This window comes from Amblyraja radiata, chromosome 1, assembly GCF_010909765.2.
Source record: "Amblyraja radiata isolate CabotCenter1 chromosome 1, sAmbRad1.1.pri, whole genome shotgun sequence".
Classification (NCBI taxonomy): domain Eukaryota; kingdom Metazoa; phylum Chordata; class Chondrichthyes; order Rajiformes; family Rajidae; genus Amblyraja; species Amblyraja radiata.
In genome coordinates this window covers 85,221,807-85,237,726 of record NC_045956.1, presented here as the reverse complement: position 1 = coordinate 85,237,726, position 15,920 = coordinate 85,221,807, and positions in this window count along the sequence as shown.

Here is a 15,920-nt window from a genome sequence, read left to right as displayed (position 1 = left end):
CGGTGCTTTTGTTCCTCAACAACACTGATCACCTGGCACTGGAACAGTGAATGCATATTTTCATACATGACTGATTTGTAATTTCTCCCAACTTTCAAAAATTCCTCCTCCTAAATTATATATATTACTCTTTAGCACTGACAACTTGAACAACATGATCTAATATAGTGGCCTAAATATTCTCGATGTCCAAATCCAATGCTTTGTACAAGGCTAACTCATCACTGCTAAATGCATCCCCTTCTGTGAGGGATGTGTCAATAGACAATAGGTGCAGGAGTAGGCCATTCGGCCCTTTTTGTCAGCACCGCCATTCAATGTGATGATGGCTGATCATCTCCAATCAGTACCCCGTTCCTGCCTAGCAAAAAGCTGGTGCACCAGCAGGCCAGAGCAATTTTCTCTCAAACTGCTTCCATTTTGCCAAAATCTATCTTGGCCTGTCTTTGGTTAGTCAGTCCTTGGGTATTTTTGCTTAACCAGGATTGGAGATGGAAACATGTCCAATTGCTGCATAAAGCAGTGGAAATTCTCTATAACCGAAGGAAGATGAGAAAGACCAAAGAGCTTTTAAACCCTTCCAACTGAGATCTCAGTGTTCAAAATGGAATTGAAATCAAACGTCCCCTTGATATTGTTTGATATGTGATACGGTTATAATACGATATAACTTTATTCATTCCAGGAGGGAAATTGATCTGCCAACAGTCATAAAACACAAAATAGATGAAACATGAAATTCAAGTGGCAAGTGGAAAGGATTGGGATGTGCAAAGATGTGCATAGATTGGGGAGAAGGGGGAGTCAGTGTACCCCATGACAGAAGGGGGAGGAGTTGTACATTTTGTTAGCCATAGTGAAGAAGGATCTTGTGTTCTGTGCTGCATCTTGGTGCAACCAGTCTGTTGCTGAAGGTACTCCTCAGGTTAACCGGTGTGTCATGGGGGGGGTGAACTGTATTGGCCAAGATGCTCCGCTGTTTGAGGAGCATCCTCCCCTCCAAGAACACCTCCCATGATTCCAACTCTGCCCCCAGGAAGGAGTCAGCTTTGCTGCTATCCCAAGTGTTGTTCCAGGATGGTGACAATGACTGTGGAAGAGATTGAGATGTTAGATTTATACTTGGTTGTGATAGACACACAGTGTGGGTTTCTAAATAGATAAACGAGTGTATAATCCCAGGTTGCTGTTTCTTTCCATTATATGTTTCAACAGCTGTCAAGGGTTTTGAAACTCATTCCATAAAAGTTAAAGCCAGACTAAATTAAACTTTTCTGAAAAATTACCCATTGAATGTTCCTAAAATGGTGGATGTACCTATTAAGTGCACTAAACAATTGGCAGCTTTCAAATTTTTATAACAACAGAAGACCAATTTGTGGTAAAGCTTCATTGACAAATGCAGCCACTTATTTTTTTTATATCTTCTATACTATTCCGGACTAAATAATTTGGTTCAGAGGATATCATTAATAGCATATGAAACATTATTTTATAATAGATACATAGATACATAGAAAATAGGTGCAGGAGTAGGCCATTCGGCCCTTCGAGCCTGCACCGCCATTCAATATGATCATGGCTGATCATCCAACTCAGTATCCCGTACCTGCCTTCTCTCCATACCCCCTGATCCCTTTAGCCACAAGGGCCACATCTAACTCCCTCTTAAATATAGCCAATGAACTGGCCTCAACTACCCTCTGTGGCAGAGAGTTCCAGAGATTCACCACTCTCTGTGTGAATTTTTTTTTTCTCATCTCGTCCTTAAAGGATTTCCCCCTTATCCTTAAGCTGTGACCCCTTGTCCTGGACTGCCCCAACATCGGGAACAATCTTCCTGCATCGAGCCTGTCCAACCCCTTAAGAATTTTGTAAGTTTCTATAAGATCCCCCCTCAATCTCCTAAATTCTAGCGAGTATAAACCGAGTCTATCCAGTCTTTCTTCATATGAAAGTCCTGACATCCCAGGAATCAGTCTGATGAACCTTCTCTGCACTCCCTCTATGGCAATAATGTCCTTCCTCAGATTTGCGTATCTCACCAAGACCCTGTACAACTGCAGGAGAACCTCCCTGCTCCTATACTCAAAATCATATAAATTAAAACTATTTTTAACAAACAAACACAATTTCACTGTTGAATATCGTCTAATCTGCTGAGAATCTATGCAATCAGTCCCCACAACCCTGTCACTGAGAATGATAGCTTGGTCATGACCAGATGATGACAGTTTTAGTTTGGTCTATTCTAAATCATGTGGAATGCTTATATATGAAAGCAAAATTCACAGAGGTTAATGATTATCTTCAGTGCTTGCTAGGATCAGCTTCATACACCAAAACAAAATTTTCATTTGCATTAACCTGCACACTTAAAATTATCGCTGGCTGAATAATGAAAGGGCAACCTGCTCTAGTTCACCTCTCCCGCCTTGGTGCAAATGGCTCCAATGTCTGTTCTTAGAGGGATATCGCACTCATCCAATTAACTTTTGTGCTCCAAGACTAATTAATTGCAAATGACTAGAATTTATGATTATAGGAAACAAGTTGTCCAATGCTCTAAATTCCCTAACTATTTCAGCTGCCACAACATATCATGGCCTAAATCTATTTTGTAATGTATAACCCAATCATACTTCTCACATAAATAACAGAAACTTGGATGAACAACTAATTTGTACCCTTTTTTTCTTAATTTGTTGAGTAAACATATATAGAAAAAGGATACACAGTAAAGCTTATGTAAAGATACATAGAAACAGGATACACAGTAAAGCTCAGCTCTCTCGAAATGGAACCGATCTAACATGCTGTTTATATTGCATGAAGAAATTGAAGGTTTTGTATATTACTGACAGGAATAGAGTGTTTATATTATAAGGAAATAACATTATTTCTATGTTATGTGTCAAAGGGGATATTGTTTACATTAACAGAAATAACATATTAAAAGACAATTCAATACTTCATATGATTATAATGAAATCTTATATCTTGGTTATATTATAGAGAAACAACAAGCTTGTACCTATTAAAGGGAGATCACACCAATTATTGAACATGCCAGAACTGGTGTGAAGTTACTGTTTCTGCAATTCTCTGTACTTTCAGTTTATACTTGTGTAACAAATCTATAATTGCTTTATAAAACATTGTCAGTTATTGCTGTCAATGAGAACAGCAGGAAGCCAACCTCAAAACTTATTGAGAGAATAAGCTTCTATCTCATTCTCTTGCACTTCAATATGAGTTTCACTAGCTTTTTTAACAGGTTTCTTGCAAGTGGCCGAGGGTGTATGCTCAAAACACATTTTAGTGAAGTAATCTTTCCGAGTATTGCCTCTCAAAGCATCTGGACTAACACTGAACAGACCTGATTCTGGTGGAACTATGAGAGTAAAGAGAGCAATTTGAAATGCAAGAATGATACATGGAAAATGGATAATATAATAATTTCTATGTTCCGTGGTTAAAATGTTGACGATATTAATCAGTTCTAAATTAAGGAGCTGTGGATCAATTGTAGATGACTTCATCAGCCCCTGACAATCAACTAAGAACAAAGAGGTTGCACCCATTGCCTTTATGTTTTTTTGTAAATCATGTAAAAATAAACAGGATTAGCTTAAGGGAGAAACATGCATTTTTAACATAATTAGTTTATTAGAAAATTCCATGAAAACCAAAATTGTATTTATCATATTTTCTTATGTCCCAGATGAAAGTCATTTGTCCCATCAATTTTAAGTTATCATAAGGTCACAAGTGATAGGAGCAGAATTAGGCCATTCAATCCAACGTCTATTCCATCATTCAATCATGGCTGATCTATCTCTCCCTCCCAAACTCATTCTCCTGCCTTCTCCCCATAACCCTTGACACCTGTACTAATCAAGAATCTACAGTATCTATCTCTGCCTTAAAAATATTTATTAACTTGGCCTCCACAGCCTTCTGTGGCAAATAATTCCACAGATTCTCCACCCTCTGACTAAAGAAATTCCTTCTCATCTCCTTCTTAAAGGAACGTCTTTCAATTCTGAGGCTACGACCTCTCGTCCTTGACTCTCCCACTAGTGGAAACATACTCTCCAAATCCACTCTATCCAAGCCTTCCACTATTCGATGTTTCAATGACGTCACCCCTCATCCTTCTAAACTCCAGCAAGTACAGGCCCAGTGCCGTCAAACGCTCATCATAAATTAACCCACTCATTCCTGGCATAATTCTTCTCACATCTGTCACATCAATCTTATTCCTTTCCAGTCAACTATTCTATCACACTTGCACATTAACACCTTCCCATCCAATTGATTCCATTCCTGCCCACCTACACTAAGAAAAATGTCCAACAATAAATTAACCTACCACCCTGCACATCTTTAGATGTGTGAAGAAACCGGGGCACTTGAAGAAACCCAAACTCACAGCATCTCTGGAGAGAAGGAATGGGTGATGTTTTGGGTCGAGACCCTGAAGTCTAGGTTCTCCATCTATTTACTCGGTCATTCTGAATTTTAGATTGTTCAATAAAATCACCTCAACTTAAATTAATCTCTCCCCAAAGATCAACCACCTCAGCATAGAAAGCAATCTGGTGAATCTACATTGCAGAGACCCCTCTCCATAGTATTCCCTATAGGAAGGAATATGCTTTCTTATGTACAGAGTCTAAAACTGCACATAGATTAGGTGGTCGCACCAAAACCTTGTACAACTCCTGCAAGAATTCTTTATTTCTGTACTCCAATCTAATCCAACAGCGAAGTCAGGCAGCATCACTTGTGATAGTGCGGCCCTCCCTAGCAAAGTTAATGCATTCTATGCTCGGTGGTGGTGACATCTGTCCAGTCAGACTTGAGTGTGCTTTTTCTCATGGTCACTGTTGCAGAAGTAAGATCGACCTTCCTGAGGGTGAGCCCACGGAAAGCAACTGGCAGGGATTGTGACCCTGGCAGGTGTGTCCATAGACATCTTTAAACTTTCCCTACTCTGTCCTGAGGTATCCGCCTGCTTCAAGAAGACCAGTATCATGCCGGTGCAGAAAATAGCAAGATCTTATGCCTTAATGACTACCGTCCAGTGGCCTTGCATTCCACCATCTTGTGCTTTGAGAGGCATATGGCACACATAAGGCACCAGCCTACCAAGCAGCCTTGATCCACTGCATTTGCCTAATGCTACAACAGGTCCATGGCTGATGCCATCTGCCTGGCCCTACACTCATCCCTGGAACACCTGGATAACAAAGACACCTACGTCAGATTCCTTTTCACAGGCTACAGCTCTGCTTTCAATACTATTATCCCATCAACGCTCATCTTCAAACCTGTGGAACTTGGAAATCAGCACTCCCATTTGCAACTGAATCCATGACTTCCTGACCAACAGACCACAATCAGTGAGGATGTGACAAATCATCCTCAATGATAATTCTCAACACTGGTGCTCCGCAAAGAAGTATTCTCAGCTCCTTGCTATACTCCTTATCCCTTCATGATTGTGCGGCGGCCAAGTAGCAATCAAACTCAATTTACAAGTTTGCAGAACTTGTATATAGTGTGTAGGGAGTGGATGAGAAAGTGAGATAACATAGAACTAGTGTGAACGGGTGACCAATGGTCAGTGAGGACTCAATGGGCTGAAGACAGTTTCCATGCTGCATCTTTCAATTAACGAAATCAAAACTTTTGAGGTTGGGAAGATTCTACTGAGAGGTTTACCAAGAGAATGCCTGCTTTTCATAATGAATAAAGACCTCTTATATCCAGCAGCTCCAGTTCCAAGTGACTTTGTTCACTCGTCACAACACGGTTAAGCAGACAAATATAATTAAAGCAAGCTATAAAAGAAAGTTAAGTACTGTGATTTGTAAGCAATACCACATGGGGTATTGTGCTAAAGTGCACTTGGCCTAAAGTGATTGTCTTCTTGCACATGTAGAGATTTCATTATGTCCCTGAAATGTTACTTGTAAACAAGAGAAAGCCATTTAATCTTCATTGATTCTTTCATGTTATTGATTGCAACTTACACAAGGGTTACAAACGTTACAAGTTTTAAGCGCAGCATACACATTTTTGAAATGTGCAACAGCAAACAATCATTAACCTACTTGAATCCATGAAATTAATTGATATATAAAGGATCTTGAATGTCACAAGTCCATGTAATAGATTGGTATTGAAATCATCAATTTCTATCATGATAACAGCAGTCAATAAGCAGATTAATTTTTAACAACCAGGTCTTTCAGTGTTGTTAAGAGTAGCCGAGGGTTTGAGGCACAGTTACAGTATGATGCTGGCTGCTAACCCTAGTTTAATATGCATTTATAAGATAAATTAAGGGGTCAGTGAATTACTTATAAATTGCAAGTACTTGGCCAGAATCCAGAATGAGCTGCTTGACTTAGTTTTCACCAAAACCGAATGGAACAGCTGGTACAGGATATCCTGTGTCTGATCTTCGGTCTTAATTTTCTTGATCACAATTAGGCAGGAATTAAGTTAAAGTTTACTTCAGATGGTTTACCCATCCAGCCTGAAGGAACCCGAGCCTAAATTTTCCACAGAGATCATTTGGTTATATAAAATCAACATACCACAAGAAGAAATGTCATATCTTCAAAGAAGAAACATATTGGACTATTCTCAACTTCCCTGGAATCTCACTGACTTTTATCACAATAAGAGGGTCTTGCAGTTGTTTTGTCGTTGTGTGAATATTTGTGTAAAACACCATTTAGCTTTGCTATTGCATGTCTATTTATTCAAAATGTCGGCCTTTATATATTGTAGTTTCTTTTTCCATCAAAATACTTTTCAAAAATGAAATCATAGATTTTTGATTCAGGGTGCATGGTAGCAAAACTTTATGTCTTGTGGCACTAGGCCCACATTGCCAATACCTCCTACCATTTTACAAACTGATTTGCTTATAACAATAAATGATGCCTGAATGACAAAACATAGTTCACAATAACTAACACAGCAGGAAACAGGGCCTCTGAAGAAAATTGGCAACAGCAGGGAAACCCACAATCAGGTCAGTGGGATGATACTTTTTTATTTCTTCAAGGAATGTGGTCTTTGCAGGTTGAGGCAGCATTTAATTACCGCCCCTAATTGTCCTTGAGAAAATGGTGGTGAGCTTCCTTCTTGAACCCCTACAGGGCTTTTGATGTGGATAGACCCATAATTTCAGTAGGGAAATTCGAGCCAGCACCACCATTTAATGTGATCATGGCTGATCATCCCCAATCAGTACCCCGTTCCTGCTTTCTCCCCATATCCCCTGACTCCACTATCTTTAAGAGCCCTATCTAGCTCTCTCTTGAAAGTATCCAGAGAACCTGCCTCTTTAGTTTAGTTGAGAGATGCAGCATGGAATCATGGAGTCCAGGCTGACAAGTGGTCCCCGCATACTAACACTATCCTACACCCATTAGGAACAATTTACAATTTTACCAAGCCAATTAACCTACATTGTACATCTATGGAGTGCGGGAGGAAACCGGAGATCTCGGAAAAAACCCACACAGGTCACGGGGAGAACGTACAAACTCCATACAGGCAGCACCTGTAGTTAGGATCGAGCCCATGTTTCTGGGGCTGTAAGGCAGCAACTCTACCACTACGCCACCATGCCGCCCATATGTGTATAGCACATGTTGTATTAGAACAAAGCCTTCACCTGCAGCATCCAAGCAAAAGATGCTTTGCAACCATTTTGCAGCAATCTTACACCCATTGGTAACAAATGAAAGATATATTCCCTTTAATCTTTTCTCTTCCACCTAATCAAGACAAGAATTCTGCAGTGAAAGTGATCATCAAATGTGCCTGTTGAAGCACAAAGCCTGCAAGCATTTCCTCTGCAAAAATGCCTCTTTATGGTGTCATTAACTATATAGCTAACGTTTCATATGATTCAGGAGAGCTTGCAGATTGAAAACATACGATTGTTTTTCACCCTCAGGAGGTAACAATTAAAAATATAACCCACTCGACAAACAGCATGCAGAAATATCCACGCACAGAGCAATGGCTTAAAGCTTACAATCTCCCAAGCAGGTTTATTGTTCAATTGAAGAATAGTTATTAAACTAATGAGCTCTAAAGGAAACAAAATCTGCTGAGTCATTTTACCTCTATAAGACTCACAAATATATATTTTTTAATTATTTCTGATTGATTGCCCAAGTTTAAATATGTGAGCACTGCCTCTCTGTTACAGAGCTTGGGTATTTGCAGGGCAATTATAAGTGGCGAGGGGAAATGGCACAGATGGGTTGCAAGCTAGACATGAAGCAGGGAGGGAACATGGTGACCTAGGTTTTGCCCATCTGCTGCCCATGAACTAAATGAAGTGGTTTTACATTCCATCAAGTACAAAGGAATCAGATTCAGCAGTGAATTCCAGCAAATCCAAGGTGGTTTCCAGTCCTGAATGCAATGTCTGTGTTTATGAACTCGCACCTCATTGCTAGAGATCCAATTTAGACTGATCGCCCTGCTTTCATACCACCTACTGATACCGCCTATCCAGAAAGCTGCTCCATTTGTGTCTACGCTTGGAACTCTGCTATCAAGCTCCCCAACATATAGCATTTGGCCATCAATATTCTCACAATCCTTTTGCAGTTCAGATGCACGCTCGTAGGAAACTTGAACCTACATTTTCTCACTGGAAACACTCCTCTCCCCACCCAGGTTTGTACCAATTTCTCCCGCTATCCTGCTCCTCGTTCCCCCTCCCCATCCCCTTACACCTATATACCTCCTTATTGTTTTACATTTCGCTTCACTTGTGTCCTTATCTGACACCCTTTATCTGACACCCTCATCTCCTTTTCATCCCTAGCCTTTCTTCACCCATTTCCCATTCATAACCCCCCATCACCTGCTTCCACCATTCACTTGCCAGGCTTTGTTCCGCCCCCTCCCTTTTCCAGCTTTTCCTTCCTACTCAAAATAGTTCGAAGAAGGGTCCCGAACTGAAGCGTCATCTATCCATGTCCGCCACAGATACTGCCTGACCCACTAAGTTACTCAAGCACCTTGTGTTTTGTTCAATTTAAGCATCTGCAGCTCCTTGTTTCTTCGTCCTCTCTTCTGTCCTTTCCTTCCTTCCTCTCTGAGTTCATGATATACACTCTCACAAATGTCTACGGATGCACCATAGGTAGCATATTGTTAGGTTGCATCACAGCATGGTTTGGGAACAGCTCTGCCCAAGATCACAAGCAATTGCAGAGTTTTGTGGATGTAGTTTTAGAGATACTCGGCCCACCGAGTCCGCACCAACCAGAGATCCCTGCACATTTACACTATCCTACACACACTCCAGACAGCTTTTACATTTATACCAAGCCAATTAACCTACATATCTGTACGTCTTGGGAGGAAACTGAAGATCTCTTAGAAAACCCACGCAGTCACATGGAGTACGTACAAACTCCGTACAGACAGCACCTGTAGTCAGGATCGAACCTGGGTCTCCGGCACTGCAAGCCGCGTAAGGCAACAACTCTACCATTGCGACACCGTGACCTTCTTGGCTTCCATAGATTTTGCCACTCATCATCTGGTCTGGTGAGATGACTTCCTGCAGCATTGGACCTTGCTCTCCTCTGCCTTAATGCTGCTGGGTCAGGATTAGCCAAAACAGAAAACATTATCTAGGTATGTTGCAAAGCCTACCTGAAGCGTCGTTGAAGATCTGCTGCTGAGGGTGTGCGCGATTTTGGCGCCGTTTAGAGGGGGCGGGTTTAAAACGCGATTTTCTCTAAGCTGTTCCAATCGAAGATGTTCAGCCTAGTTAATTATTAACGAAAAATCGCTGGAAGACCCCGTCGCAAAAGCTATTATTAGGTTTAAAGGCCTTGAATAATAGTTATAGTAGTTTAAAAATCAATCTCTAAACCCGCGACCGTCAGCAACCGCAGGGTCTCATAAAGCAAATAGCAGAAGTTAGGTTGTATATTTTTACATTAAAAAGGGCTTCTAAAGATCCCTTTATACTAAGTTTAATATTGCGAGTAGCTCAATTTTGGGCCCATTATATCGCGCAGTATTTTTCTCGGCATTTGGGGCACAAATCTACCGCAATGTGAACGTTCTAAACCAGCGCGTTCCACAGGGACCCACTGGAAAGCTGATTTAAATGGGCATTTATTTACAGCAATTAAACACTAAATTCCTTCCATTTGGCCTATAAATTAATGTAAATGAGATTTTAAAATCATGTTTTATTGTGAATTATTTGTGAATATTATTTGGACATTTAGGCTATTTAAAAATGTTAATCATTTATTAAGAAATGGATAGATGTTTAGATCTAGTAATTGAAGTCTGAAATTAGCTACAATTAGGTAACTAACTAATTATATGCTTTAATTTCAGGTCATCCAAGTAAGATTATTTTATATTTGTTTCAGAATGCTTCAATCTATGATAACTGAAAATTTCATTCAGTTCTCTTAATTTTTAAGAAAGTTATGGGCTTTTGACTGTTCACGATCACAGCTTTTTTGTTATGTCCATAGAAAATCAATAGGGAACAAGATGCTCATTTCCCAGTATGAAAATGGCCATAACTTTTTAAATACTTGAGATATGAAAGTGAATTAGGTGTCAAATTAAACTTATTTTTATGCTTTATCTGATGGGATAAATTACAGACTTGATTTTTAAAATCTCAAAATTTTGTAACATTGCTACATTATCCCTGGCTTATTCTGCCATTACCAACCACCTCTTCACACTTTCATCCCCTGCCCCCCGTCTCTTCCAGTTGCAACTTGCGCAAAGTCTCAGTGTAATGGGCTTGTCCCACTTGGTGATTTTTTAGGCAACTGCCAGCGACTGTCATAGTCGTAGCAGGTCGCCAAGAAATGGGCGACAACCTACGTCATCCTGGCGACAACCTATGGCAGCACCTACATCAGGAGAAGTCAAGCTACGCTCATTGGCGTCAAACCCACAGTCGGCAAAAATGTTTTAACGTTGAAAATTTTGCGGCAACCAGAAAGACGCTACGACTTTTTGCGCGACTGAGGAGACTACTTCCGGCGACCACCGGCAAACATGTGGCGACAAACTAGTTGCCTGTAGTTGCCTAAAAAATCGCCTACGTGGGACAGGCCCAGGTGAGGGTTATGTTTGTTTTGCTTTCACACTTCGTTCAAATTGGTTTCACTTATTTCCATTCTTAATTCACCAATGAGAGGCAGAGCTTCTCTGACAACTACTTAATCTTCCTACCTTAAAACATTTAGCTGCTGACTTTCCTTGGGTATCTATCCTTGACTCTATTAATTTCCTTGTCTCTCTGCTCGCTCCTATAGATATAGAAGCCATCTCACCCTCTTGGGCAACTGCCTTTCTCTGCTGTGCTTACTTTGCTAAACTGTTTATTCAATATCCAGTCTTGTGTGAGCTACTATAGTTTCCTCCAGCCAACAAAAGAAGGCCTGATCCATCTTCTTTATCTTTTTTGCTCACTAAGTCCACACAGGGTGGCACGGTGGCGCAGCAGTAGAGTTGGTGCCCTACAGCGCCAGAGACGCGGCTTCAATCCCGACTACAGGTGCTGTCTGTACGGAGTTTGTACATTCTCCCCGTGACTGCGTGGATTTTTTCCGAGATCTTCGGTTTCCTCCCATACTCCAAAGACGTACAGGTATGTAAGTTAATTGGCTTGGTGTATGTGTAAATTGTCCCTAGTAGTGGGGCGGGAGAATGCAACCATCACGTGGTCCACCCAGTTTCGACGAATGCAATCAACCCGGCGTGCACAATCAAATAAGATCAAATAGAACAAGTTGTCCTACAACTTTAGGCTGTACACGTCATACGTAAGAAGAAGAAGAAGTCCCTAGTAGTATGATAGTGTTAATGTGCGGGGATCGCTGGTTGGTGCGGACTCGGTGGCCCGAAGGGCCTGTTTCCGCTCTGCACTAAACTAAAAAAACCTAAATTGCCATTAAATCCATCTCCCTCACCCACTTTGAAAGTGTGCAGAAGGTGTGGGAGCGAAAGTAACTACAAGTGAAGAAAGCAAAGAAAGAATATGAAAAATATTGGTGTAACAATATTGGGCGGCACAGTGTTGCAGCAGTAGAGTTGCTGCCTTACAGCGCCAAAGTCCTGGGTTTGATCCTGACTATGGGTGCTGTCTGTACAGAGTATGTTCTCCGAGATCTTCGGTTTCCTCCCAGACTCCAAAGATGTATAGCATTGTAGGTAATTGGCTTGGCATAAATGTAAATTGTCCCTGTTCCTAGTGTGTGTAGAATAGAGTTAATGTGCGGGGATCGCTGGTCAGTGCGGACTCGCTGGGCCGAAGTGCCTGTTTCCGCACTGTATCTCTAAATTAAACTAAATTAAACTAAAACGTCAAAGAGAAACATAGAAACATAGACATAGAAACATAGAAAATAGGTGCAGGAGTAGGCCATTCGGCCCATCGAGCCTGCACCGCCATTCGATATGATCATGGCAGATCATCCAACTCAGTATCCCATCCCTGCCTTCCCTCCATTTCCACTGATCCCTTTAGCCACAAGGGCCACATCTAACTCATCTAAGCCATTGTTGTTATAAAAGTAACAAATAGGAAAAAAATCTCTCAATGAATAGAAGGGCCTATTATGTACTAAGAGTAACCTTTCTGTGAAGTTAGAGAATGCAAGTAACATTCGTAATGAATTTGTAGCTTAAGACTTATGACAGCAATATATTGATAGGTTTAACATATTAAAATAAAAATTCTTAAGGGACTTTTCATCTCAAAATATAGATAAACGGCAGGCTTGGATCACGGGCTGAAAGAGGAGAATAATACAGTGACTGACTACAACTTTGGCTACAATAGTGCTGCTGAAAGATTGAAGATTTGCTAATGATGTACACCAGTTTAGAAAGAGAAGAGGTGATTAACCAAGTAATTACCGGGCAATTAGTTTAACTTCAGTGGTGAGCAAATGATTGGAATCCATTTTAAGGAATAGAATAAATCTTCATTTGGGAAGGCGCAGATTGATCAGGGGCAGTCAGGATGGATTATTTCAAGGAAGGTCATGTCTGACCAACTTGACTGATTTGTTTTGTGGACCTAATAAGGAGTATTGATGAGTGCACTGTTTGAAGCAGTCTAAATTGATTTTTGCAAGTCTTTTCACAAGATCCCATATTGCAATCAGGGCAAAACATTAAAAGCCCATTGAGTCCAAGGGCGAGTAATCCAAGACCCAGACAACATTCGAGCATGGAGGGGTAGGTCGTCACTAATATTCACATCACAACAGTGCCAGCCAAAGATCATCTTCAACAAGACGTAATCCAACCACATACATACCTTCAACTTTTGGTGGTATTATCATTGTCAAATTTCTCATTGTCAATATCTTTAGAGATCACCATTGAATATAAACTCAAATTGGCCAGACACAAAAGTATTGTAGCTTCAAGGGTAGGTTGGGTGCAGAGCCAACAACACTTAAGGAGTTCAACAACATTCAGGACAAAACAGCCTGGTGCACAAAGGCTGCAATGTGTACCGTCTACAAAACACACTGCATTCAATTGCCGCAGCTACTCTGACAACAAATGCCAGTCCACATGTCTCCCAGTAGGAAGGACAAAGGCAGCAGGTGCATGGGAAAGCCATCACCCTCAGGTTCCCATCCACGTTATTGATTTGGAAATGGTGCTTTATTCATTCTTAGGATGTGTGTTTCACAGGTTGAGCAAGCATTTAGTTGCCCATCTCTAAATGGCCTTGAGAAGATTGTGATGAGCTACCTTCTTGAACCACTGTGGTCCTAGAGGTGTAGTTTCAGGAGTTTCAGGATTTTGACCCAGCAACAGAGAAGGAATGGTAATATATTTCCAAATCAGGATGGTGTGTGGTTTGGAGTACAACTTTCAAGTGTGTTGTTCTTGTGCTTTTGTTGCCCTTGTCCTTGTGAGGTTGTGAGTTTGGAAGATGCTATCCAAGGAGACTTGGTGAGCTACTGCAGTAAATTCTGTAGATGTGGCAAAATGCTGCTCTGTGTAACAATTGTATCACTGTTACTTAATTGTCACTAGGTCTAAATCAGTGGTTCCCAACTTTTTTTGGCCATGCCCCACCTAATCACCTCTAAAATCCTGATGCCCCCCCCCCCCCATATTTTAGCACAAGCAGACAAAGAAATAATTCTCAGAAAATGGAATTTACTCAAAATAACATCTGAAACATAAACTACATATGTTTACCTGATGCCCCCCTTAAAAATCAAATTGCCCCCCTGTGGGGCGTACGCCCCACGTTGGAAACCACTGGTCTAAATCCTGGAACTCACTCACCAACCATACTCTGGAAGTCAAGAAAAGACACAAAGTGCTGGAGTAACTCAATGGGCCAGGCTGCATCTCTGGAAAACATGCATAGTTGACATTTCAGGTTATGTCCCTTCATCAGGCAGATCAAAATGTTGGAAAAGAGAGATGGGGGTGGTACAAACACTGGCAAATTTTAGGTAGATTCAGGTGAAGGAAGTTTTAATTAAAAATTCCAGGAGTACTTTCACTAGAAGGACTGCAGTGGTTCATGAAGGTGGCTTATTTCCATCACTTTCCAGTTCAATTAGAGATAGGTCATTAACACGGTCTTAGGAAGCCATGCTCAGATCCCAACAATGAAGAAAAAGCTGGCCCAGTCATAAGAAGTTTCCATTGCTCAGGGTTATTATTCAACATTGGGTATTTCTCTTAATTTAGCTCATATGAGGCTCTTTAGAAAGGCCCCAAACACACTGGGGCTTCTGGGCATGAGAACACTAAATGGTACATTTTAAGAGCACTCAACATGATTTTGTTTTGATTTGCTAAGAAACTGTAAATGTATCATGGTATAAGTAGAAGATAGTTGTATATCCTCATACATGTATTACAATAATTTAAAATCAGGTTACTTAGAGGTCATGGATCTGGTATGACATGCTTTCTGTGGGAAACGCTTTTAATGAAATTTTGAATCTGAAGAAAGGTCCTGACCCAAAACATTGCTTGTCCATTTACCTCCCGGCCTGTTACTTTCCCCCAGCTCTTTGTTTTTTTCTCTCTCAATATTCCAGCATCCGCAGTCTCTTGTGTCGTCATTTATTAAAAAGTCACATATTTTCATTTTTTTAACTAAAATGCACATTTTAAATTTTGCTTGCTTATGCTAGTTCAGGGCAGATTTCAGATAGAAGGTCTGGGCAGAAGCAAACACATAAAAACATAAGCCATTTTACACACAGCTTGCTCCAAGATCAGCAATCACACGCAGAACATATTTTTTCCCAACACTGTTGTATTAAGCAGAACACAGCCATTTATTCAGACAAAAAGAGGCAACAAACTGATCATTTTCCAGCTCAATATTGAGCTGAAAATAGTGCTTAACTTCCATCTGACCAATCTTCCAAAATTGCCCAACACAAATTAGTGATTATCAGCCTCACTGTTCTGTTTTGAGAACTTAATTACAAATGATTAAAGCCAATACAGATCTTACAAAACCAAATTAAAAGTACTTTAAATTACATTCCCTGTAAAGAATCACAAAATCAAAGACCACACAAGATTAAGCTCCTTTCATGGTGATAATAGTTCGACTAAATAAATCTCCACAGAGATTTAGAAACAGTTAAAATCTGTTCAATGCCAATATGTGGGAAGTGATTTCCTTTATCTTGATTAAAACCACAGCATTATTAATGGTTAACAATATTGGCTTGTCCAAATCCACTGATTCATTTACTTATTTGACTATTTTATTTATCTATCCATAATAGTCTCACAGCCAGTGCATCATTTATATTTAGGTATTGCTCCTTGCTTAAAAGGCAATAAATCACAAATGACTAACTATAAGAAAG